Genomic DNA, 23,618 nt, shown 5'->3' with positions numbered 1-23,618 from the left:
GTTTTTTATATATATAAATACATTCAAAGGTTAAGGTTCCGTACATTAACAATGCAAATTAAGTATTTGGGAACAACTGTACACTAAATCCAATACTTCTAATCGCAAGTAAATACTTTTATCATGATACGAACATGATTTTCCACAGTTTGATTATTTGGGGGTTTTTTTTGCGGCAAAATATGTTCCAAAATGAAGATCATGATAAGAATAATAACACCTGTAAGGAATGATTAATTGTTTTTAATGTCATTTTACCTATAAACTTTTTTATGTGCTATTGATGTTGATCTGAATTATTTTATTTTCGCGGGAGCTTATGTACAATATTATCACAGGAAAAGAAAGACGTCTGTGAGGTGCGTCAAAATGGGTGACGTACAATACAATCCTTACAACCAGGGTTCGTCCGATGAATACTCGTTAAGAAGATTACGAGGGAATATATCATTGTCATTTCTGATCCTTACTTTGCTAAAATAACTAATGTTTCCAAGTAATGAGAGATGACACTAAGAAGTAGATTTCTTAAACTTTGAAGGTAAATACTTCAGTGCGTCAAAACTGGGTTTGAAAAAGATGGACCACCCTGTTGTAGTGTATGCGTTTTTGTTCTCGTAAGGTGCTATAAATCGCTTAGATCTTCGAGAAAGCATATGGTTTTAGAGACGATTAAAACTGTGTTGGTAATGTACACCTCAAAAAAGGGGAGTGAAAGAGTTATCGACATAAAATGAATGCCGTAAAGGAAAAAATTTAGAAATTTAGAGAGACACGAGATGGACGACAAAGACGATACTGATAAAACTTAGTATTTACATTGTTGCAGGACCAAATAGGTATAAAAACAGCAGTTGGAATGATGTAATTGTAAAGTTCAGAAACAGAATATACAAAGTTTGTAGTAACTGACATTGCGTTTGTCATACGACAAATTACGGAATCGATTCAGTTGTGGCAAATCGCAAGATAAAATAACGCAGAAGGAAAGTTGATCGAAAAACTTGCAAGCAACCATTTACAGCTTGCATCAATGAAAATTAGAAAATTCTTGACTAGAATTATGAATGTAGCACTTGCAAGCAGTCATTTACAATAATGCAGAAGGAAAGTAGCACTTACAAACTGCCACGTACAATTTGCATCAATGAAAATACAATATACATTGATAGAATTATGAAAGTAGCACTTGCAAGCAGCCATTTATAATAATGCATCATGGAAGATTAGGAAATACACGCATATAATTATTTCGGTAATCCACCTCCATATATGCCTGCCATATTTCCGACAACGTGTGTGTCCGATTTAGATTTTTAACGTAGCTTTAAAATAAATTCAGTCATATCGCTACGATGCCTGCAATGTGGCAGTTTATAGTGATGTCTAGCACTGGGGCATCATGCTGCAGACATGTAGCATGATGTACCACACAGACACATTATCCTGACACCAGGCCGACCAGTCCTAAAACTAACCTCTTAATGCTGTGCGCCTAGCGAGGTAGCTGTTAGTACCATTTTTGTAAGTCTTTGGCATGACTCGGCCGGGGATCAAACCCACGATCTCCCACATCCAAGGCGGGCGCTCTAACCACTAGGCCACTGGAGCGGTCCGACAACGCAAGCTTTCAATTTCTAGGTTATCTTTGTCCTTTGACGGTAAGTGAAAAATTAAGAAAACAAAGTCGTAATTACAAAATTTCTAAGTGCAAAAATTGTAATGTTGTTGAAGAGGATTTAGGTAATATATAGTTGTAAGTACGAATTACTGAGTTGTAAGCAAGGGGCTGTAAGTCGCTTCTTCTTCTTCTGTACATTCGCCTCCTGTTCCACATGAAACTTTGAGAAAAGTATTTGAATAAAAATAAAAAAAACCTAGGTTCCACCGAGATTTGAACTCGGATTGCTGGATTCAAAGTCCAGAGTGCTAACCATTACACCATGGAACCTATCGGTTACAACGGGTCATCTTCTCAAAACTTATTAGTAGGTTGTAGTATATGCGTATTCTTTACTGTTTTGCTAAAACATGTGCATGAGGTAATAGGAGCGAGGCGATAATACTCAATAGGAAGAGAGCTATTCCAGTATCCAATGGCAATGACATGCGCAAATCGCAATATGTCTGTGTGTGACGGGTTCGCACACACTGGCTGCTGAATGGAAAAGTAAAAATAAATATACACACATTTGGCGGGAAACGCTTTCCAACGCAGGTTTATTCGTTTCCTATCACCATCATATACGTGAATCAGAGGAATAATTTAGCGGCGAGTACCCTGTGGACACCAACTTTTGGTGTCCGCAATATAAAATGTTTCCATCAAGAAGGTTTATGCTTTGAATCCGTGTCCATAACGCATTAAATTGGAATACACAGAGTGGGAGAGAGAGAGAGAGAGAGAGAGAGAGAGAGAGAGAGAGAGAGAGAGAGAGAATAACTATAAAAGAAAAAGATCATATTTGTATAACAACAATGTGATCGTAAAGTGTACCTCTTATCACTTTGCACATTAGTGACATTTATAATAAATGTGTACGAATACAGTTTCTAAGGTATCGAGTGCTGGTCAGTATCAGTGTTGTCATGGTAGAGGTCACGTTATAGAAAAGGGATTCGCTATTTAAAATTGATATCGACTAATATATGCATATATTCATAATGAAACACATATAGTGCAGTGTAATTGACTCCTCGCGGAGAAAAGTGAGAAGAGGTAACGGTCCGCAGCCAATATCAAGACATAAAGGAAATGTGTTTACGTTGCGCAATTCTTTAATTGCAATTAATAAATCAAAGTCGAAATTACAAGATATCTTTGTTTTCAAATCGTAATGTAGTTGCAAAGAATTTGCGAGATTCCCCTTTTTAAGTGCGAATTATTGAATTGTCAGCAAGGAGCACTAGGTTGCAACTCTATTGCGAAACTAGATTCATGTTTCGCACTAACCCATTTCCAGGCAATACTGTATGTCGTTAAATAGGTACATACAATGTATCCTCTCATACTCGCTTCTACTATTGTACATTTGTCTTCTGTTCGACATAAAACTTTAAGAAAAGGTATTTTTAGGATTAAAAAGATAAACTTAGGTTCCACCGAGATTTGAACTCGGATTGCTGGATTCAGAGTCCAGAGTGCTAACCATTACACCATGGAACCTATCGATGACACAGAGTCATATTCCAAAAACATGTTAGGAGGTAGTAATATATCAGTATTATATCAGCTTACCGTTGGACTCCCTTGTGTTCATTTATATTACCGATAAGGTGCATTCATGTTGTCAGAGATTTCGTCTTACTTTATTGATAAAACGTTACACTCCTGTAATACACACAAACAAACACACACACACAGATGAATATGTATATATATATATATATATATATATATATATATATATATATATATATATATATATATATATATATATATTTATATGAAAATAATAAAAGTGTATATGAAGATTAAAAGTGAAATGCCTAAAAGATTAGTACTATTACGTTCGAGTGGAATGTATATTAAATTAGTAAGATACATTGAAATATCTTAAAGTGATTAAATAAAATGAAATTATGCTGGCTAATTTAAAATCAAGTTATAAAGTTCACTTATGACTATCAGGCTAAATTTAGGCAGATCAATACTCTATATATAAATAATGATATAGTATGTTTTTCCCGAGATTTTAAAGTTCTAAATATGTAACCATCAAGACGATATTTCTTCTATATTCCTGTCTACGTGAAAACCTCAGAGTCTGGGACTCTGTCTTGAAATCATATCCAGATGAGTTTCTTTAGGAAGCCCATTGAAAATGACATTATTTTATTGATGGAATTTAAGTCGTTTTACCGTCTTGAGTTTGGAACACTCATTACTAAAATTCGCACCTGACTCTTTGGTGCGGAATTGAAAGCACATGTTTCAAACACATACTGGTCCAGAAAATGCCGCGGCTCATATCCTTTCATCTGCACAAAAGCTGACATTCAGATTTCATCTATACCGATAAATATAGGTTTCATCTATACTTATAAATGTAGGTTTGATTATGAGCACTCACAATCTTTAAGTTGTTGAATTTTAAATATCATGGTGTTTACATAGGTTTACTATGGGAACTGAATTAGTACCGTGAGTTCTGTGGACTGAACACATTTGCTCGTGAGATGCCACAGGCCACTCTTGCTTTGGCAATTCTGGCATTTGTCTCATCATCGCTTTGGACTGCACGCGACTGCTACTGCCAAGACAGGTGATCTTGTCCACTGCCAGGTGGGTTTGGCCATTCACGGTGATGGTATCCTCTTGGTAACCAAAACAATAATTTCCTTTAACTTCGTCTTCGGCTGTAGTCTCCTCAGATTGAAAAACAATCCGGCCCACCGGCATCTGATATCGATATCATTGTCCTTACAGTATGGAGCGCTGGGCGATATCGGTACCGTAATGGCAAAAGATCACGTGATAACCAGCAGGCCGCGCCTTTTAAATTCTCAATTTCGAGGTCAATCCTATTGATCACACCTTGGAATATATGCCGATAACTGCAGTCGGATCACCTCACCTGTTTGCGAAAGAAGGATTGTCCGAAAAATTGCGAATGCATCTAACTACTTTTTCATTCGTAAGCTCTAGGTCAATCGTACAGTCATTATCTTCGTAGAAACTGTCGAGGTAGTCCGAATAGATCAGGGTTTATTTGTTGTTTCGGAGACATTTTCAGCGAACAAAATTAAACATTTTTTGTAAATTACTGCGAAGACTTGAAAAATCCGAGGAAATATGGAAAGGTCGTTGAAAAATCCAATGACGTATGGTGAGGTCGATGAAAAATCCAAGGGCGTACGGAAATTTCTTTGAAAAATCCAAGGGCTATGGAAAGGTCTATATATGTATCAATAAACAACCATGTACAGCGATTAACTGACACTTACATAGAGACAGAGCTGATGATCCTCCGACAATATGAAGAAATTGTCATACTTCATTTTAGCTTCGAGCTTGTTTTATTTTGAATTTGTAACTCAACAATTGTGACAATTTATTCATACTTTGTTGAACTAACCGGTTTTCAAACTATGTTGTATGACGAAATAGACACACATAGGGATCATATTCGCTTCAATTTGCATACACCCACCTCATCTTTCGCATTAGGATTTACAAAAATAAAATAAAGTCTTTAAATTAATGTAAATAAGAAAGAACTTAAAATAATATTCAAGGTTCCACCGAGATTTGAACTCGGATCGCTGGATTCAAAGTCCAGAGTGCTAACCATTACACCATGGAACCATTGTAGCATGTGTCGACAAGACACTTGTAAAAAGTGTCTCCACTGTTCTACGCCAAGTTCTGACAGCGGCCATTTAGTGGCCATGTTCTGATGACTTATGTTATTAGCAAAATCGCTAATTTTACCAGCCAACTAGATGAAGTCTTACACCTTCGCGTTTCGGAGACTGTGCGGTGTGCTAAAGATCGTCGTGGTGGGCCGAAAGATTGGAAATTTAAAATTTCTGAAAGCTGCATTTCCATTGGCTAATTCCAAAATTAGTAGAATATGACCTCTTAGCGGTCGCTGTCAGATCTTCACGTTAAGACAGAGGAGATTTGAATTTAATCAGATTGCCCCAGGCTTGTATCTATCAGTGTACATAGTTGCCTTATCTTATGTATACAGGAAGTGTAACTATGCAGTGGGAACACGTCACGAGTTGTAATTATATTGACACTAAATATGAAAAGAACTGTAACCCGACTGGGAATATTCTTATTCAATTTTTAGAAGGCAAATGAAGTATCTTTGTTGTTTAAGGTATAAAGTACATTCTGATTAACTTTTGTAAAAGAAACATCAAAGAAAACGCTGAATGTGGCTCTAAATTAATTGATTATGATAATGGTATCGATTCACATCTGAGAAGTGTAGATACATGTTCATTATTAGAATTTAGATAAACTTAAACAATGTTACATGTAACTGAGACATGTGAGTCTTTAGTGTAGTTTCCAAATTTCACCCAGTAATACATACTAATCATCTGTAAACAATATTCTCTTATACATAGTTTTTTATATTTCTTCTATGAAATCCACTAGTAGTACGGAAAAGGGTCTCTTGTCTCATTCAATAACCTATGGGTCCCCGGACACCCATTCTGGCCTCTAACCCTTTGATAAGCTATCCACCACGCGACATATAGATGTTTGGATAGTTTTTCTTGATTTTTCTATGACGTCCATATGGCTTTTCGGATGTCTTCCCTGCTCTCATACGTAGAACCCTTGAGTTGGATCTGTATTCAATATATACACTGTACAAAAATGCTCACTTTTCGGAGAATTTATTTTGCGGGCAATAAAGAAAGTTCCTTGCTCTTGCTATGAGCAAAAACCCATGAAAATGTTTATATTTTATTTGCTAATTAGTTATATCTGATACACTGACCCTCACAAAACTATTTTATTTATGAACCTGAGATGAAATTCTACATTTGGCCTCTTTCCCTAATGTAATTGTGCCTTCGAACAATGGACAAGGTATATTCCATAATTTAAATGTCTTAATCACTCAGCAAAGAGACAGAGAGAGAGAGAGAGAGAGAGAGAGAGAGAGAGAGAGAGAGAGAGAGATTCACAAGTAAGTTAGTTTCTTCACAGAATAATAGAAACCACTAGCCAATTTCTGACTGCAGTTGTAAGATATCTGAGCAGAAAGTAAGTTTCTAAGGTATCGAGTGCTGGTCAGTATCAGTGTTGTCATGGTAGAGGTCACGTTATAGAAAAGGGATTCGCTATTTAAAATCGATATCGACTAATATATGCATATATTCATAATGAAGCACATATAGTGCAGTGTAATTGACTCCTCGCGGAGAAAAGTGAGAAGAGGTAACGGTCCGCAGCCAATATCAAGACATAAAGGAAATGTGTTTACGTTGCGCAATTCTTTAATTACAATTAATAAATCAAAGTCGAAATTACAAGATATCTTTGTTTTCAAATCGTAATGTAGTTGCAAAGAATTTGCGAGATTCCCCTTTTTAAGTGCGAATTATTGAATTGTCAGCAAGGAGCACTAGGTTGCAACTCTATTGCGAAACTAGATTCATATTTCGCACTAACCCATTTCCAGGCAATACTGTATGTCGTTAAATATGTACATACAATGTATCCTCTCATACTCGCTTCTACTATTGTACATTTGTCTTCTGTTCGACATAAAACTTTAAGAAAAGGTATTTTTAGGATTAAAAAGATAAACTTAGGTTCCACCGAGATTTGAACTCGGATTGCTGGATTCAGAGTCCAGAGTGCTAACCATTACACCATGGAACCTATCGATGACACAGGGTCATATTCCAAAAACATGTTAGGAGGTAGTAATATATCAGTATTATATCAGCTTACCGTTGGACTCCCTTGTGTTCATTTATATTACCGATAAGGTGCATTCATGTTGTCAGAGATTTCGTCTTACTTTATAGATAAAACGTTACACTCCTGTAATACACACAAACAAACACACACACACAGATGAATATGTATATATATATATATATATATATATATATATATATATATATATATATATATATATATATATATATATGAAAATAATAAAAGTGTATATGAAGATTAAAAGTGAAATGCCTAAAAGATTAGTACTATTACGTTCGAGTGGAATGTATATTAAATTAGTAAGATACATTGAAATATCTTAAAGTGATTAAATAAAATGAAATTATGCTGGCTAATTTAAAATCAAGTTATAAAGTTCACTTATGACTATCAGGCTAAATTTAGGCAGATCAATACTCTATATATAAATAATGATATAGTATGTTTTTCCCGAGATTTTAAAGTTCTAAATATGTCATCATTTGACCATCAAGGCGATATTTCTTCTATATTCCTGTCTACGTGAAAACCTCAGAGTCTGGGACTCTGTCTTGAAATCATATCCAGATGAGTTTCTTTAGGAAGCCCATTGAAAATGACATTATTTTATTGATGGAATTTAAGTCCTTTTACTGTCTTGAGTTTGGAACACTCATTACTAAAATTCGCACCTGACTCTTTGGTGCGGAATTGAAAGCACATGTTTCAAACACATACTGGTCCAGAAAATGCCGCGGCTCATATCCTTTCATCTGCACAAAAGCTGACATCCAGATTTCATCTATACCGATAAATATAGGTTTCATCTATACTTATAAATGTAGGTTTGATTATGAGCACTCACAATCTTTAAGTTGTTGAATTTTAAATATCATGGTGTTTACATAGGTTTACTATGGGAACTGAATTAGTACCGTGAGTTCTGTGGACTGAACACATTTGCTCGTGAGATGCCACAGGCCACTCTTGCTTTGGCAATTCTGGCATTTGTCTCATCATCGCTTTGGACTGCACGCGACTGCTACTGCCAAGACAGGTGATCTTGTCCACTGCCAGGTGGGTTTGGCCATTCACGGTGATGGTATCCTCTTGGTAACCAAAACAATAATTTCCTTTAACTTCGTCTTCGGCTGTAGTCTCCTCAGATTGAAAAACAATCCGGCCCACCGGCATCTGATATCGATATCATTGTCCTTACAGTATGGAGCGCTGGGCGATATCGGTACCGTAATGGCAAAAGATCACGTGATAACCAGCAGGCCGCGCCTTTTAAATTCTCAATTTCGAGGTCAATCCTATTGATCACACCTTGGAATATATGCCGATAACTGCAGTCGGATCACCTCACCTGTTTGCGAAAGAAGGATTGTCCGAAAAATTGCGAATGCATCTAACTACTTTTTCATTCGTAAGCTCTAGGTCAATCGTACAGTCATTATCTTCGTAGAAACTGTCGAGGTAGTCCGAATAGATCAGGGTTTATTTGTTGTTTCGGAGACATTTTCAGCGAACAAAATTAAACATTTTTTGTAAATTACTGCGAAGACTTGAAAAATCCGAGGAAATATGGAAAGGTCGTTGAAAAATCCAATGACGTATGGTGAGGTCGATGAAAAATCCAAGGGCGTACGGAAATTTCTTTGAAAAATCCAAGGGCTATGGAAAGGTCTATATATGCATCAATAAACAACCATGTACAGCGATTAACTGACACTTACATAGAGACAGAGCTGATGATCCTCCGACAATATGAAGAAATTGACATACTTCATTTTAGCTTCGAGCTTGTTTTATTTTGAATTTGTAACTCAACAATTGTGACAATTTATTCATACTTTGTTGAACTAACCGGTTTTCAAACTATGTTGTATGACGAAATAGACACACATAGGGATCATATTCGCTTCAATTTGCATACACCCACCTCATCTTTCGCATTAGGATTTACAAAAATAAAATAAAGTCTTTAAATTAATGTAAATAAGAAAGAACTTAAAATAATATTCAAGGTTCCACCGAGATTTGAACTCGGATCGCTGGATTCAAAGTCCAGAGTGCTAACCATTACACCATGGAACCATTGTAGCATGTGTCGACAAGACACTTGTAAAAAGTGTCTCCACTGTTCTACGCCAAGTTCTGACAGCGGCCATTTAGTGGCCATGTTCTGATGACTTATGTTATTAGCAAAATCGCTAATTTTACCAGCCAACTAGATGAAGTCTTACACCTTCGCGTTTCGGAGACTGGCGCGGTGTGCTAAAGATCGTCGTGGTGGGCCGAAAGATTGGAAATTTAAAATTTCTGAAAGCTGCATTTCCACTGGCTAATTCCAAAATTAGTAGAATATGACCTCTTAGCGGTCGCTCTCAGATCTTCACGTTAAGACAGAGGAGATTTGAATTTAATCAGATTGCCCCAGGCTTGTATCTATCAGTGTACATAGTTGCCTTATCTTATGTATACAGGAAGTGTAACTATGCAGTGGGAACACGTCACGAGTTGTAATTATATTGACACTAAATATGAAAAGAACTGTAACCCGACTGGGAATATTCTTATTCAATTTTTAGAAGGCAAATGAAGTATCTTTGTTGTTTAAGGTATAAAGTACATTCTGATTAACTTTTGTAAAAGAAACATCAAAGAAAACGCTGAATGTGGCTCTAAATTAATTGATTATGATAATGGTATCGATTCACATCTGAGAAGTGTAGATACATGTTCATTATTAGAATTTAGATAAACTTAAACAATGTTACATGTAACTGAGACATGTGAGTCTTTAGTGTAGTTTCCAAATTTCACCCAGTAATACATACTAATCATCTGTAAACAATATTCTCTTATACATAGTTTTTTATATTTCTTCTATGAAATCCACTAGTAGTACGGAAAAGGGTCTCTTGTCTCATTCAATAACCTATGGGTCCCCGGACACCCATTCTGGCCTCTAACCCTTTGATAAGCTATCCACCACGCGACATATAGATGTTTGGATAGTTTTTCTTGATTTTTCTATGACGTCCATATGGCTTTTCGGATGTCTTCCCTGCTCTCATACGTAGAACCCTTGAGTTGGATCTGTATTCAATATATACACTGTACAAAAATGCTCACTTTTCGGAGAATTTATTTTGCGGCCAATAAAGAAAGTTCCTTGCTCTTGCTATGAGCAAAAACCCATGAAAATGTTTATATTTTATTTGCTAATTAGTTATATCTGATACACTGACCCTCACAAAACTATTTTATTTATGAACCTGAGATGAAATTCTACATTTGGCCTCTTTCCCTAATGTAATTGTGCCTTCGAACAATGGACAAGGTATATTCCATAATTTAAATGTCTTAATCACTCAGCAAAGAGACAGAGAGAGAGAGAGAGAGAGAGAGAGAGAGAGAGAGAGAGAGATTCACAAGTAAGTTAGTTTCTTCACAGAATAATAGAAACCACTAGCCAATTTCTGACTGCAGTTGTAAGATATCTGAGCAGAAAGTAAGTTTCTAAGGTATCGAGTGCTGGTCAGTATCAGTGTTGTCATGGTAGAGGTCACGTTATAGAAAAGGGATTCGCTATTTAAAATCGATATCGACTAATATATGCATATATTCATAATGAAACACATATAGTGCAGTGTAATTGACTCCTCGCGGAGAAAAGTGAGAAGAGGTAACGGTCCGCAGCCAATATCAGGACATAAAGGAAATGTGTTTACGTTGCGCAATTCTTTAATTGCAATTAATAAATCAAAGTCGAAATTACAAGATATCTTTGTTTTCAAATCGTAATGTAGTTGCAAAGAATTTGCGAGATTCCCCTTTTTAAGTGCGAATTATTGAATTGTCAGCAAGGAGCACTAGGTTGCAACTCTATTGCGAAACTAGATTCATGTTTCGCACTAACCCATTTCCAGGCAATACTGTATGTCGTTAAATAGGTACATACAATGTATCCTCTCATACTCGCTTCTACTATTGTACATTTGTCTTCTGTTCGACATAAAACTTTAAGAAAAGGTATTTTTAGGATTAAAAAGATAAACTTAGGTTCCACCGAGATTTGAACTCGGATTGCTGGATTCAGAGTCCAGAGTGCTAACCATTACACCATGGAGCCTATCGATGACACAGGGTCATATTCCAAAAACATGTTAGGAGGTAGTAATATATCAGCATTATATCAGCTTACCGTTGGACTCCTTGTGTTCATTTATATTACCGATAAGGTGCATTCATGTTGTCAGAAATTTCGTCTTACTTTATTGATAAAATGTTACACTTCTGTAATACACACAAACAAACACACACACAGAGATGAATATGTATGTGTATATATATATATATATATATATATATATATATATATATATATATGAAAATAATAAAAGTGTATATGAAGATTAAAAGTGAAATGCCTAAAAGATTAGTACTATTACGTTCGAGTGGAATGTATATTAAATTATTAAGGTGCATTGAAATATCTTAAAGTGATTAAATAAAATGAAATTATGATCGCTAATGTAAAATCAAGTTATAAAGTTCACTTATGAATATCAGGCTAAATTTAGGCAGATCAATACTCTATATATAAATAATGATATAGTATGTTTTTCCCGAGATTTTAAAGTTCTAAATATGTCATCATTTCACCATCAAGGCGATATTTCTTCTATCTTACTGCCTACGTGAGAACCTCAGAGTCTGTAACTCTGTCTTGAAATCATGTCCACATCAATTTCCTCAGGAAGCCCATTGAAAATGACATTGTTTTATTGATGGAATTTCAGTCCTTTAACCGTCTTGAGTTTGGAACACTCATTACTAAAATTAGCACGTGACTCTTTGGTGCGGAATTGAAAGTACATGTTTCAAACACATACTGGTCCAGAAAATGCCGCGGCTCATATCCTTTCCTCTACACAAGCTGACATTCAGATTTCATCTATACTGATAAATATAGGTTTCGTCTATACATATAAATGTAGGTTTGATTATGAGCACTCACAATCTTTAAGTTGTTGAATTTTAAATGTCATGGTGTTTACGTAGGTTTACTATGGGAACTGAATTAGTACCGTGAGTTCTGTAGACTGAACACATTTGCTCGTAAGATGCCACAGGCCATGCTTGTTTTAGCAATTCTGGCATTTGTCTCATCATCGATTTGGACTGCACGCGACTGCTACTGCCAAGACAGGTGATCTTGTCCACTGCCAGGTGGCTTTGGTCATTGTCGGTGACGGTATCCTCTTGGTAACCAAAAACAGTAGTTTCTTTTAACTTCGTCTTCGCCTGTAGTCTCCTCAGATTGAAGAACTTTCCGGCACACCGGCATCTGATATCGACATCATTGTGCCTACAGTATGGAACGCTGGGCGATATCTGTACCGTAATGGCAAAAGATCACGAGATAACAACCAGGCCGCGCCTTATAAATTCTCAATTTCGAGGTCAATCCTATAGATCACACGTTGGAATATATGCCGATAACAGCAGTCGGATCACCTCACCTGTTTGTGAAACAAGGATTGTCCGAAAAAATGCGAATGCATCGAACTATTTTTTTCATTCGTAAGCTCTAGGTCAATCGTAAAGTCATTATCTTCGTAGAAACTGTCGAGGTAGTCCGAATAGATCAGGGTTTATTTGTTGCTTCGAAGACATTTTCAACGAACAATATTAAACATTTTTCGTATCTTACTGCGAAGACTTGAAAAATCCGAGGACATATGGTGAGCTCGTTGAAAAATTCGAGGACGTATGGTGAGGTCGTTGAAAAATCCAAGGGCGTATGGAAATTTCATTGAAAATCCAAGGGCTATGGAAAGGTCTATATATGTATCAATAAACAACCATGTACAGCGATTAACTGACACTCACATAGAAAGAGACATGATGATCCTCCGGCAATATGAAGAAAAGGTCAAACGTTATTTTACCTTCGAGCTTGTTTTATTTTTAATTTGTAACTCAACAATTGTGACAATTTATTCATACTTTGTTGAACTAACATGTTTTCAGTCTCTGTTGTATGACGAAATAGATACACATAGGGATCATATTCGCTTCAATTTGCATACACCCACCTCATCTTTCGCATTAGGATTTACAAAAATAAAATAAAGTCTTTAAATTAATGTAAATAAGAAAGAACTTAAAATAATATTCAAGGTTCCACCGAGATTTGAACTCGGATCGCTGGATTCAAAGTCCAGAGTGCTAACCATTACACCATGGAACCATTGTAGCATGTGTCGACAAGACACTTGTAAAAAGTGTCTCCACTGTTCTACGCCAAGTTCTGACAGCGGCCATTTAGTGGCCATGTTCTGATGACTTATGTTATTAGCAAAATCGCTAATTTTACCAGCCAACTAGATGAAGTCTTACACCTTCGCGTTTCGGAGACTGTGCGGTGTGCTAAAGATCGTCGTGGTGGGCCGAAAGATTGGAAATTTAAAATTTCTGAAAGCTGCATTTCCATTGGCTAATTCCAAAATTAGTAGAATATGACCTCTTAGCGGTCGCTGTCAGATCTTCACGTTAAGACAGAGGAGATTTGAATTTAATCAGATTGCCCCAGGCTTGTATCTATCAGTGTACATAGTTGCCTTATCTTATGTATACAGGAAGTGTAACTATGCAGTGGGAACACGTCACGAGTTGTAATTATATTGACACTAAATATGAAAAGAACTGTAACCCGACTGGGAATATTCTTATTCAATTTTTAGAAGGCAAATGAAGTATCTTTGTTGTTTAAGGTATAAAGTACATTCTGATTAACTTTTGTAAAAGAAACATCAAAGAAAACGCTGAATGTGGCTCTAAATTAATTGATTATGATAATGGTATCGATTCACATCTGAGAAGTGTAGATACATGTTCATTATTAGAATTTAGATAAACTTAAACAATGTTACATGTAACTGAGACATGTGAGTCTTTAGTGTAGTTTCCAAATTTCACCCAGTAATACATACTAATCATCTGTAAACAATATTCTCTTATACATAGTTTTTTATATTTCTTCTATGAAATCCACTAGTAGTACGGAAAAGGGTCTCTTGTCTCATTCAATAACCTATGGGTCCCCGGACACCCATTCTGGCCTCTAACCCTTTGATAAGCTATCCACCACGCGACATATAGATGTTTGGATAGTTTTTCTTGATTTTTCTATGACGTCCATATGGCTTTTCGGATGTCTTCCCTGCTCTCATACGTAGAACCCTTGAGTTGGATCTGTATTCAATATATACACTGTACAAAAATGCTCACTTTTCGGAGAATTTATTTTGCGGGCAATAAAGAAAGTTCCTTGCTCTTGCTATGAGCAAAAACCCATGAAAATGTTTATATTTTATTTGCTAATTAGTTATATCTGATACACTGACCCTCACAAAACTATTTTATTTATGAACCTGAGATGAAATTCTACATTTGGCCTCTTTCCCTAATGTAATTGTGCCTTCGAACAATGGACAAGGTATATTCCATAATTTAAATGTCTTAATCACTCAGCAAAGAGACAGAGAGAGAGAGAGAGAGAGAGAGAGAGAGAGAGAGAGAGAGAGAGAGAGAGAGATTCACAAGTAAGTTAGTTTCTTCACAGAATAATAGAAACCACTAGCCAATTTCTGACTGCAGTTGTAAGATATCTGAGCAGAAAGTAAGTTTCTAAGGTATCGAGTGCTGGTCAGTATCAGTGTTGTCATGGTAGAGGTCACGTTATAGAAAAGGGATTCGCTATTTAAAATCGATATCGACTAATATATGCATATATTCATAATGAAGCACATATAGTGCAGTGTAATTGACTCCTCGCGGAGAAAAGTGAGAAGAGGTAACGGTCCGCAGCCAATATCAAGACATAAAGGAAATGTGTTTACGTTGCGCAATTCTTTAATTACAATTAATAAATCAAAGTCGAAATTACAAGATATCTTTGTTTTCAAATCGTAATGTAGTTGCAAAGAATTTGCGAGATTCCCCTTTTTAAGTGCGAATTATTGAATTGTCAGCAAGGAGCACTAGGTTGCAACTCTATTGCGAAACTAGATTCATATTTCGCACTAACCCATTTCCAGGCAATACTGTATGTCGTTAAATAGGTACATACAATGTATCCTCTCATACTCGCTTCTACTATTGTACATTTGTCTTCTGTTCGACATAAAACTTTAAGAAAAGGTATTTTTAGGATTAAAAAGATAAACTTAGGTTCCACCGAGATTTGAACTCGGATTGCTGGATTCAGAGTCCAGAGTGCTAACCATTACACCATGGAACCTATCGATGACACAGGGTCATATTCCAAAAACATGTTAGGAGGTAGTAATATATCAGTATTATATCAGCTTACCGTTGGACTCCCTTGTGTTCATTTATATTACCGATAAGGTGCATTCATGTTGTCAGAGATTTCGTCTTACTTTATAGATAAAACGTTACACTCCTGTAATACACACAAACAAACACACACACACAGATGAATATGTATATATATATATATATATATATATATATATATATATATATATATATATATATATATATATATATATATATATATATATATATATATATATATATATTTATATGAAAATAATAAAAGTGTATATGAAGATTAAAAGTGAAATGCCTAAAAGATTAGTACTATTACGTTCGAGTGGAATGTATATTAAATTAGTAAGATACATTGAAATATCTTAAAGTGATTAAATAAAATGAAATTATGCTGGCTAATTTAAAATCAAGTTATAAAGTTCACTTATGACTATCAGGCTAAATTTAGGCAGATCAATACTCTATATATAAATAATGATATAGTATGTTTTTCCCGAGATTTTAAAGTTCTAAATATGTCATCATTTGACCATCAAGGCGATATTTCTTCTATATTCCTGTCTACGTGAAAACCTCAGAGTCTGGGACTCTGTCTTGAAATCATATCCAGATGAGTTTCTTTAGGAAGCCCATTGAAAATGACATTATTTTATTGATGGAATTTAAGTCCTTTTACTGTCTTGAGTTTGGAACACTGATTACTAAAATTCGCACCTGACTCTTTGGTGCGGAATTGAAAGCACATGTTTCAAACACATACTGGTCCAGAAAATGCCGCGGCTCATATCCTTTCATCTGCACAAAAGCTGACATCCAGATTTCATCTATACCGATAAATATAGGTTTCATCTATACTTATAAATGTAGGTTTGATTATGAGCACTCACAATCTTTAAGTTGTTGAATTTTAAATATCATGGTGTTTACATAGGTTTACTATGGGAACTGAATTAGTACCGTGAGTTCTGTGGACTGAACACATTTGCTCGTGAGATGCCACAGGCCACTCTTGCTTTGGCAATTCTGGCATTTGTCTCATCATCGCTTTGGACTGCACGCGACTGCTACTGCCAAGACAGGTGATCTTGTCCACTGCCAGGTGGGTTTGGCCATTCACGGTGATGGTATCCTCTTGGTAACCAAAACAATAATTTCCTTTAACTTCGTCTTCGGCTGTAGTCTCCTCAGATTGAAAAACAATCCGGCCCACCGGCATCTGATATCGATATCATTGTCCTTACAGTATGGAGCGCTGGGCGATATCGGTACCGTAATGGCAAAAGATCACGTGATAACCAGCAGGCCGCGCCTTTTAAATTCTCAATTTCGAGGTCAATCCTATTGATCACACCTTGGAATATATGCCGATAACTGCAGTCGGATCACCTCACCTGTTTGCGAAAGAAGGATTGTCCGAAAAATTGCGAATGCATCTAACTACTTTTTCATTCGTAAGCTCTAGGTCAATCGTACAGTCATTATCTTCGTAGAAACTGTCGAGGTAGTCCGAATAGATCAGGGTTTATTTGTTGTTTCGGAGACATTTTCAGCGAACAAAATTAAACATTTTTTGTAAATTACTGCGAAGACTTGAAAAATCCGAGGAAATATGGAAAGGTCGTTGAAAAATCCAATGACGTATGGTGAGGTCGATGAAAAATCCAAGGGCGTACGGAAATTTCTTTGAAAAATCCAAGGGCTATGGAAAGGTCTATATATGCATCAATAAACAACCATGTACAGCGATTAACTGACACTTACATAGAGACAGAGCTGATGATCCTCCGACAATATGAAGAAATTGACATACTTCATTTTAGCTTCGAGCTTGTTTTATTTTGAATTTGTAACTCAACAATTGTGACAATTTATTCATACTTTGTTGAACTAACCGGTTTTCAAACTATGTTGTATGACGAAATAGACACACATAGGGATCATATTCGCTTCAATTTGCATACACCCACCTCATCTTTCGCATTAGGATTTACAAAAATAAAATAAAGTCTTTAAATTAATGTAAATAAGAAAGAACTTAAAATAATATTCAAGGTTCCACCGAGATTTGAACTCGGATCGCTGGATTCAAAGTCCAGAGTGCTAACCATTACACCATGGAACCATTGTAGCATGTGTCGACAAGACACTTGTAAAAAGTGTCTCCACTGTTCTACGCCAAGTTCTGACAGCGGCCATTTAGTGGCCATGTTCTGATGACTTATGTTATTAGCAAAATCGCTAATTTTACCAGCCAACTAGATGAAGTCTTACACCTTCGCGTTTCGGAGACTGTGCGGTGTGCTAAAGATCGTCGTGGTGGGCCGAAAGATTGGAAATTTAAAATTTCTGAAAGCTGCATTTCCACTGGCTAATTCCAAAATTAGTAGAATATGACCTCTTAGCGGTCGCTGTCAGATCTTCACGTTAAGACAGAGGAGATTTGAATTTAATCAGATTGCCCCAGGCTTGTATCTATCAGTGTACATAGTTGCCTTATCTTATGTATACAGGAAGTGTAACTATGCAGTGGGAACACGTCACGAGTTGTAATTATATTGACACTAAATATGAAAAGAACTGTAACCCGACTGGGAATATTCTTATTCAATTTTTAGAAGGCAAATGAAGTATCTTTGTTGTTTAAGGTATAAAGTACATTCTGATTAACTTTTGTAAAAGAAACATCAAAGAAAACGCTGAATGTGGCTCTAAATTAATTGATTATGATAATGGTATCGATTCACATCTGAGAAGTGTAGATACATGTTCATTATTAGAATTTAGATAAAATTAAACAATGTTACATGTAACTGAGACATGTGAGTCTTTAGTGTAGTTTCCAAATTTCACCCAGTAATACATACTAATCATCTGTAAACAATATTCTCTTATACATAGTTTTTTATATTTCTTCTATGAAATCCACTAGTAGTACGGAAAAGGGTCTCTTGTCTCATTCAATAACCTATGGGTCCCCGGACACCCATTCTGGCCTCTAACCCTTTGATAAGCTATCCACCACGCGACATATAGATGTTTGGATAGTTTTTCTTGATTTTTCTATGACGTCCATATGGCTTTTCGGATGTCTTCCCTGCTCTCATACGTAGAACCCTTGAGTTGGATCTGTATTCAATATATACACTGTACAAAAATGCTCACTTTTCGGAGAATTTATTTTGCGGGCAATAAAGAAAGTTCCTTGCTCTTGCTATGAGCAAAAACCCATGAAAATGTTTATATTTTATTTGCTAATTAGTTATATCTGATACACTGACCCTCACAAAACTATTTTATTTATGAACCTGAGATGAAATTCTACATTTGGCCTCTTTCCCTAATGTAATTGTGCCTTCGAACAATGGACAAGGTATATTCCATAATTTAAATGTCTTAATCACTCAGCAAAGAGACAGAGAGAGAGAGAGAGAGAGAGAGAGAGAGAGAGAGATTCACAAGTAAGTTAGTTTCTTCACAGAATAATAGAAACCACTAGCCAATTTCTGACTGCAGTTGTAAGATATCTGAGCAGAAAGTAAGTTTCTAAGGTATCGAGTGCTGGTCAGTATCAGTGTTGTCATGGTAGAGGTCACGTTATAGAAAAGGGATTCGCTATTTAAAATCGATATCGACTAATATATGCATATATTCATAATGAAACACATATAGTGCAGTGTAATTGACTCCTCGCGGAGAAAAGTGAGAAGAGGTAACGGTCCGCAGCCAATATCAGGACATAAAGGAAATGTGTTTACGTTGCGCAATTCTTTAATTGCAATTAATAAATCAAAGTCGAAATTACAAGATATCTTTGTTTTCAAATCGTAATGTAGTTGCAAAGAATTTGCGAGATTCCCCTTTTTAAGTGCGAATTATTGAATTGTCAGCAAGGAGCACTAGGTTGCAACTCTATTGCGAAACTAGATTCATGTTTCGCACTAACCCATTTCCAGGCAATACTGTATGTCGTTAAATAGGTACATACAATGTATCCTCTCATACTCGCTTCTACTATTGTACATTTGTCTTCTGTTCGACATAAAACTTTAAGAAAAGGTATTTTTAGGATTAAAAAGATAAACTTAGGTTCCACCGAGATTTGAACTCGGATTGCTGGATTCAGAGTCCAGAGTGCTAACCATTACACCATGGAGCCTATCGATGACACAGGGTCATATTCCAAAAACATGTTAGGAGGTAGTAATATATCAGCATTATATCAGCTTACCGTTGGACTCCTTGTGTTCATTTATATTACCGATAAGGTGCATTCATGTTGTCAGAAATTTCGTCTTACTTTATTGATAAAATGTTACACTTCTGTAATACACACAAACAAACACACACACAGAGATGAATATGTATGTGTATATATATATATATATATATATATATATATATATATATATATATATATATATATATATATATATATATATGAAAATAATAAAAGTGTATATGAAGATTAAAAGTGAAATGCCTAAAAGATTAGTACTATTACGTTCGAGTGGAATGTATATTAAATTATTAAGGTGCATTGAAATATCTTAAAGTGATTAAATAAAATGAAATTATGATCGCTAATGTAAAATCAAGTTATAAAGTTCACTTATGAATATCAGGCTAAATTTAGGCAGATCAATACTCTATATATAAATAATGATATAGTATGTTTTTCCCGAGATTTTAAAGTTCTAAATATGTCATCATTTCACCATCAAGGCGATATTTCTTCTATCTTACTGCCTACGTGAGAACCTCAGAGTCTGTAACTCTGTCTTGAAATCATGTCCACATCAATTTCCTCAGGAAGCCCATTGAAAATGACATTGTTTTATTGATGGAATTTCAGTCCTTTAACCGTCTTGAGTTTGGAACACTCATTACTAAAATTAGCACGTGACTCTTTGGTGCGGAATTGAAAGTACATGTTTCAAACACATACTGGTCCAGAAAATGCCGCGGCTCATATCCTTTCCTCTACACAAGCTGACATTCAGATTTCATCTATACTGATAAATATAGGTTTCGTCTATACATATAAATGTAGGTTTGATTATGAGCACTCACAATCTTTAAGTTGTTGAATTTTAAATGTCATGGTGTTTACGTAGGTTTACTATGGGAACTGAATTAGTACCGTGAGTTCTGTAGACTGAACACATTTGCTCGTAAGATGCCACAGGCCATGCTTGTTTTAGCAATTCTGGCATTTGTCTCATCATCGATTTGGACTGCACGCGACTGCTACTGCCAAGACAGGTGATCTTGTCCACTGCCAGGTGGCTTTGGTCATTGTCGGTGACGGTATCCTCTTGGTAACCAAAAACAGTAGTTTCTTTTAACTTCGTCTTCGCCTGTAGTCTCCTCAGATTGAAGAACTTTCCGGCACACCGGCATCTGATATCGACATCATTGTGCCTACAGTATGGAACGCTGGGCGATATCTGTACCGTAATGGCAAAAGATCACGAGATAACAACCAGGCCGCGCCTTATAAATTCTCAATTTCGAGGTCAATCCTATAGATCACACGTTGGAATATATGCCGATAACAGCAGTCGGATCACCTCACCTGTTTGTGAAACAAGGATTGTCCGAAAAAATGCGAATGCATCGAACTATTTTTTTCATTCGTAAGCTCTAGGTCAATCGTAAAGTCATTATCTTCGTAGAAACTGTCGAGGTAGTCCGAATAGATCAGGGTTTATTTGTTGCTTCGAAGACATTTTCAACGAACAATATTAAACATTTTTCGTATCTTACTGCGAAGACTTGAAAAATCCGAGGACATATGGTGAGCTCGTTGAAAAATTCGAGGACGTATGGTGAGGTCGTTGAAAAATCCAAGGGCGTATGGAAATTTCATTGAAAATCCAAGGGCTATGGAAAGGTCTATATATGTATCAATAAACAACCATGTACAGCGATTAACTGACACTCACATAGAAAGAGACATGATGATCCTCCGGCAATATGAAGAAAAGGTCAAACGTTATTTTACCTTCGAGCTTGTTTTATTTTTAATTTGTAACTCAACAATTGTGACAATTTATTCATACTTTGTTGAACTAACATGTTTTCAGTCTCTGTTGTATGACGAAATAGATACACATAGGGATCATATTCGCTTCAATTTGCATACGCCCACCTCTTCTTTCGCATTAGGATTTACAAAATTAAAATAAAGTCTTTAAATTAATGTAAATAACTAAGAAATAAAATTCAAGGTTCCACCGAGATTTTAACTCGGATCGCTGGATTCAAAGTCCAGAGTGCTAACCATTACACCATGGAACCATTGTAGCATGTGTCGACAAGACACTTGTAAAAAGTGTCTCCACTGTTCTACGCCAAGTTCTGACAGCGGCCATTTAGTGGCCATGTTCTGATGACTTATGTTATTAGCAAAATCGCTAATTTTACCAGCCAACTAGATGAAGTCTTACACCTTCGCGTTTCGGAGACTGTGCGGTGTGCTAAAGATCGTCGTGGTGGGCCGAAAGATTGGAAATTTAAAATTTCTGAAAGCTGCATTTCCACTGGCTAATTCCAAAATTAGTAGAATATGACCTCTTAGCGGTCGCTCTCAGATCTTCACGTTAAGACAGAGGAGATTTGAATTTAATCAGATTGCCCCAGGCTTGTATCTATCAGTGTACATAGTTGCCTTATCTTATGTATACAGGAAGTGTAACTATGCAGTGGGAACACGTCACGAGTTGTAATTATATTGACACTAAATATGAAAAGAACTGTAACCCGACTGGGAATATTCTTATTCAATTTTTAGAAGGCAAATGAAGTATCTTTGTTGTTTAAGGTATAAAGTACATTCTGATTAACTTTTGTAAAAGAAACATCAAAGAAAACGCTGAATGTGGCTCTAAATTAATTGATTATGATAATGGTATCGATTCACATCTGAGAAGTGTAGATACATGTTCATTATTAGAATTTAGATAAAATTAAACAATGTTACATGTAACTGAGACATGTGAGTCTTTAGTGTAGTTTCCAAATTTCACCCAGTAATACATACTAATCATCTGTAAACAATATTCTCTTATACATAGTTTTTTATATTTCTTCTATGAAATCCACTAGTAGTACGGAAAAGGGTCTCTTGTCTCATTCAATAACCTATGGGTCCCCGGACACCCATTCTGGCCTCTAACCCTTTGATAAGCTATCCACCACGCGACATATAGATGTTTGGATAGTTTTTCTTGATTTTTCTATGACGTCCATATGGCTTTTCGGATGTCTTCCCTGCTCTCATACATAGAACCCTTGAGTTGGATCTGTATTCAATATATACACTTTACAAAAATGCTCACTTTTCGGAGAATTTATTTTGCGGGCAATAAAGAAAGTTCCTTGCTCTTGCTATGAGCAAAAACCCATGAAAATGTTTATATTTTATTTGCTAATTAGTTATATCTGATACACTGACCCTCACAAAACTATTTTATTTATGAACCTGAGATGAAATTCTACATTTGGCCTCTTTCCCTAATGTAATTGTGCCTTCGAACAATGGACAAGGTATATTCCATAATTTAAATGTCTTAATCACTCAGCAAAGAGACAGAGAGAGAGAGAGAGAGAGAGAGAGAGAGAGAGAGAGAGAGAGATTCACAAGTAAGTTAGTTTCTTCACAGAATAATAGAAACCACTAGCCAATTTCTGACTGCAGTTGTAAGATATCTGAGCAGAAAGTAAGTTTCTAAGGTATCGAGTGCTGGTTAGTATCAGTGTTGTCATGGTAGAGGTCACGTTATAGAAAAGGGATTCGCTATTTAAAATCGATATCGACTAATATATGCATATATTCATAATGAAGCAC

General features: G+C 35.9%; 10 non-coding genes across 10 annotated transcripts; all 10 read right to left on the bottom strand.

Moving 5' to 3' along the window:
- Positions 1-1,879: 1,879 nt before the first annotated feature.
- On the bottom strand, positions 1,880-1,951 carry Trnaq-uug (transfer RNA glutamine (anticodon UUG)). Its single transcript has one exon. It is a non-coding gene; the product is annotated as a tRNA-Gln (tRNA).
- A 1,143-nt stretch (positions 1,952-3,094) lies between these two features.
- Positions 3,095-3,166, bottom strand: Trnaq-cug (transfer RNA glutamine (anticodon CUG)). The gene has a single exon. It is a non-coding gene; the product is annotated as a tRNA-Gln (tRNA).
- A 2,070-nt stretch (positions 3,167-5,236) lies between these two features.
- Positions 5,237-5,308, bottom strand: Trnaq-uug (transfer RNA glutamine (anticodon UUG)). Its single transcript has one exon. It is a non-coding gene; the product is annotated as a tRNA-Gln (tRNA).
- A 1,974-nt stretch (positions 5,309-7,282) lies between these two features.
- Positions 7,283-7,354, bottom strand: Trnaq-cug (transfer RNA glutamine (anticodon CUG)). The gene has a single exon. It is a non-coding gene; the product is annotated as a tRNA-Gln (tRNA).
- Positions 7,355-9,424: 2,070 nt separating this feature from the next.
- On the bottom strand, positions 9,425-9,496 carry Trnaq-uug (transfer RNA glutamine (anticodon UUG)). Its single transcript has one exon. It is a non-coding gene; the product is annotated as a tRNA-Gln (tRNA).
- A 1,969-nt stretch (positions 9,497-11,465) lies between these two features.
- Trnaq-cug (transfer RNA glutamine (anticodon CUG)) lies at positions 11,466-11,537 on the bottom strand. Its single transcript has one exon. It is a non-coding gene; the product is annotated as a tRNA-Gln (tRNA).
- A 2,052-nt stretch (positions 11,538-13,589) lies between these two features.
- Trnaq-uug (transfer RNA glutamine (anticodon UUG)) lies at positions 13,590-13,661 on the bottom strand. Its single transcript has one exon. It is a non-coding gene; the product is annotated as a tRNA-Gln (tRNA).
- A 1,980-nt stretch (positions 13,662-15,641) lies between these two features.
- Positions 15,642-15,713, bottom strand: Trnaq-cug (transfer RNA glutamine (anticodon CUG)). Its single transcript has one exon. It is a non-coding gene; the product is annotated as a tRNA-Gln (tRNA).
- Positions 15,714-17,819: 2,106 nt separating this feature from the next.
- Trnaq-uug (transfer RNA glutamine (anticodon UUG)) lies at positions 17,820-17,891 on the bottom strand. Its single transcript has one exon. It is a non-coding gene; the product is annotated as a tRNA-Gln (tRNA).
- A 1,962-nt stretch (positions 17,892-19,853) lies between these two features.
- Positions 19,854-19,925, bottom strand: Trnaq-cug (transfer RNA glutamine (anticodon CUG)). Its single transcript has one exon. It is a non-coding gene; the product is annotated as a tRNA-Gln (tRNA).
- Positions 19,926-23,618: the final 3,693 nt, after the last annotated feature.

Source organism: Sinohyriopsis cumingii, chromosome 17, assembly GCF_028554795.1.
Source record: "Sinohyriopsis cumingii isolate HCF-2022 chromosome 17, ASM2855479v2, whole genome shotgun sequence".
Classification (NCBI taxonomy): Eukaryota; Metazoa; Mollusca; class Bivalvia; order Unionida; family Unionidae; genus Sinohyriopsis; species Sinohyriopsis cumingii.
This window is presented reverse-complemented; position numbering and strand designations above follow the sequence as displayed.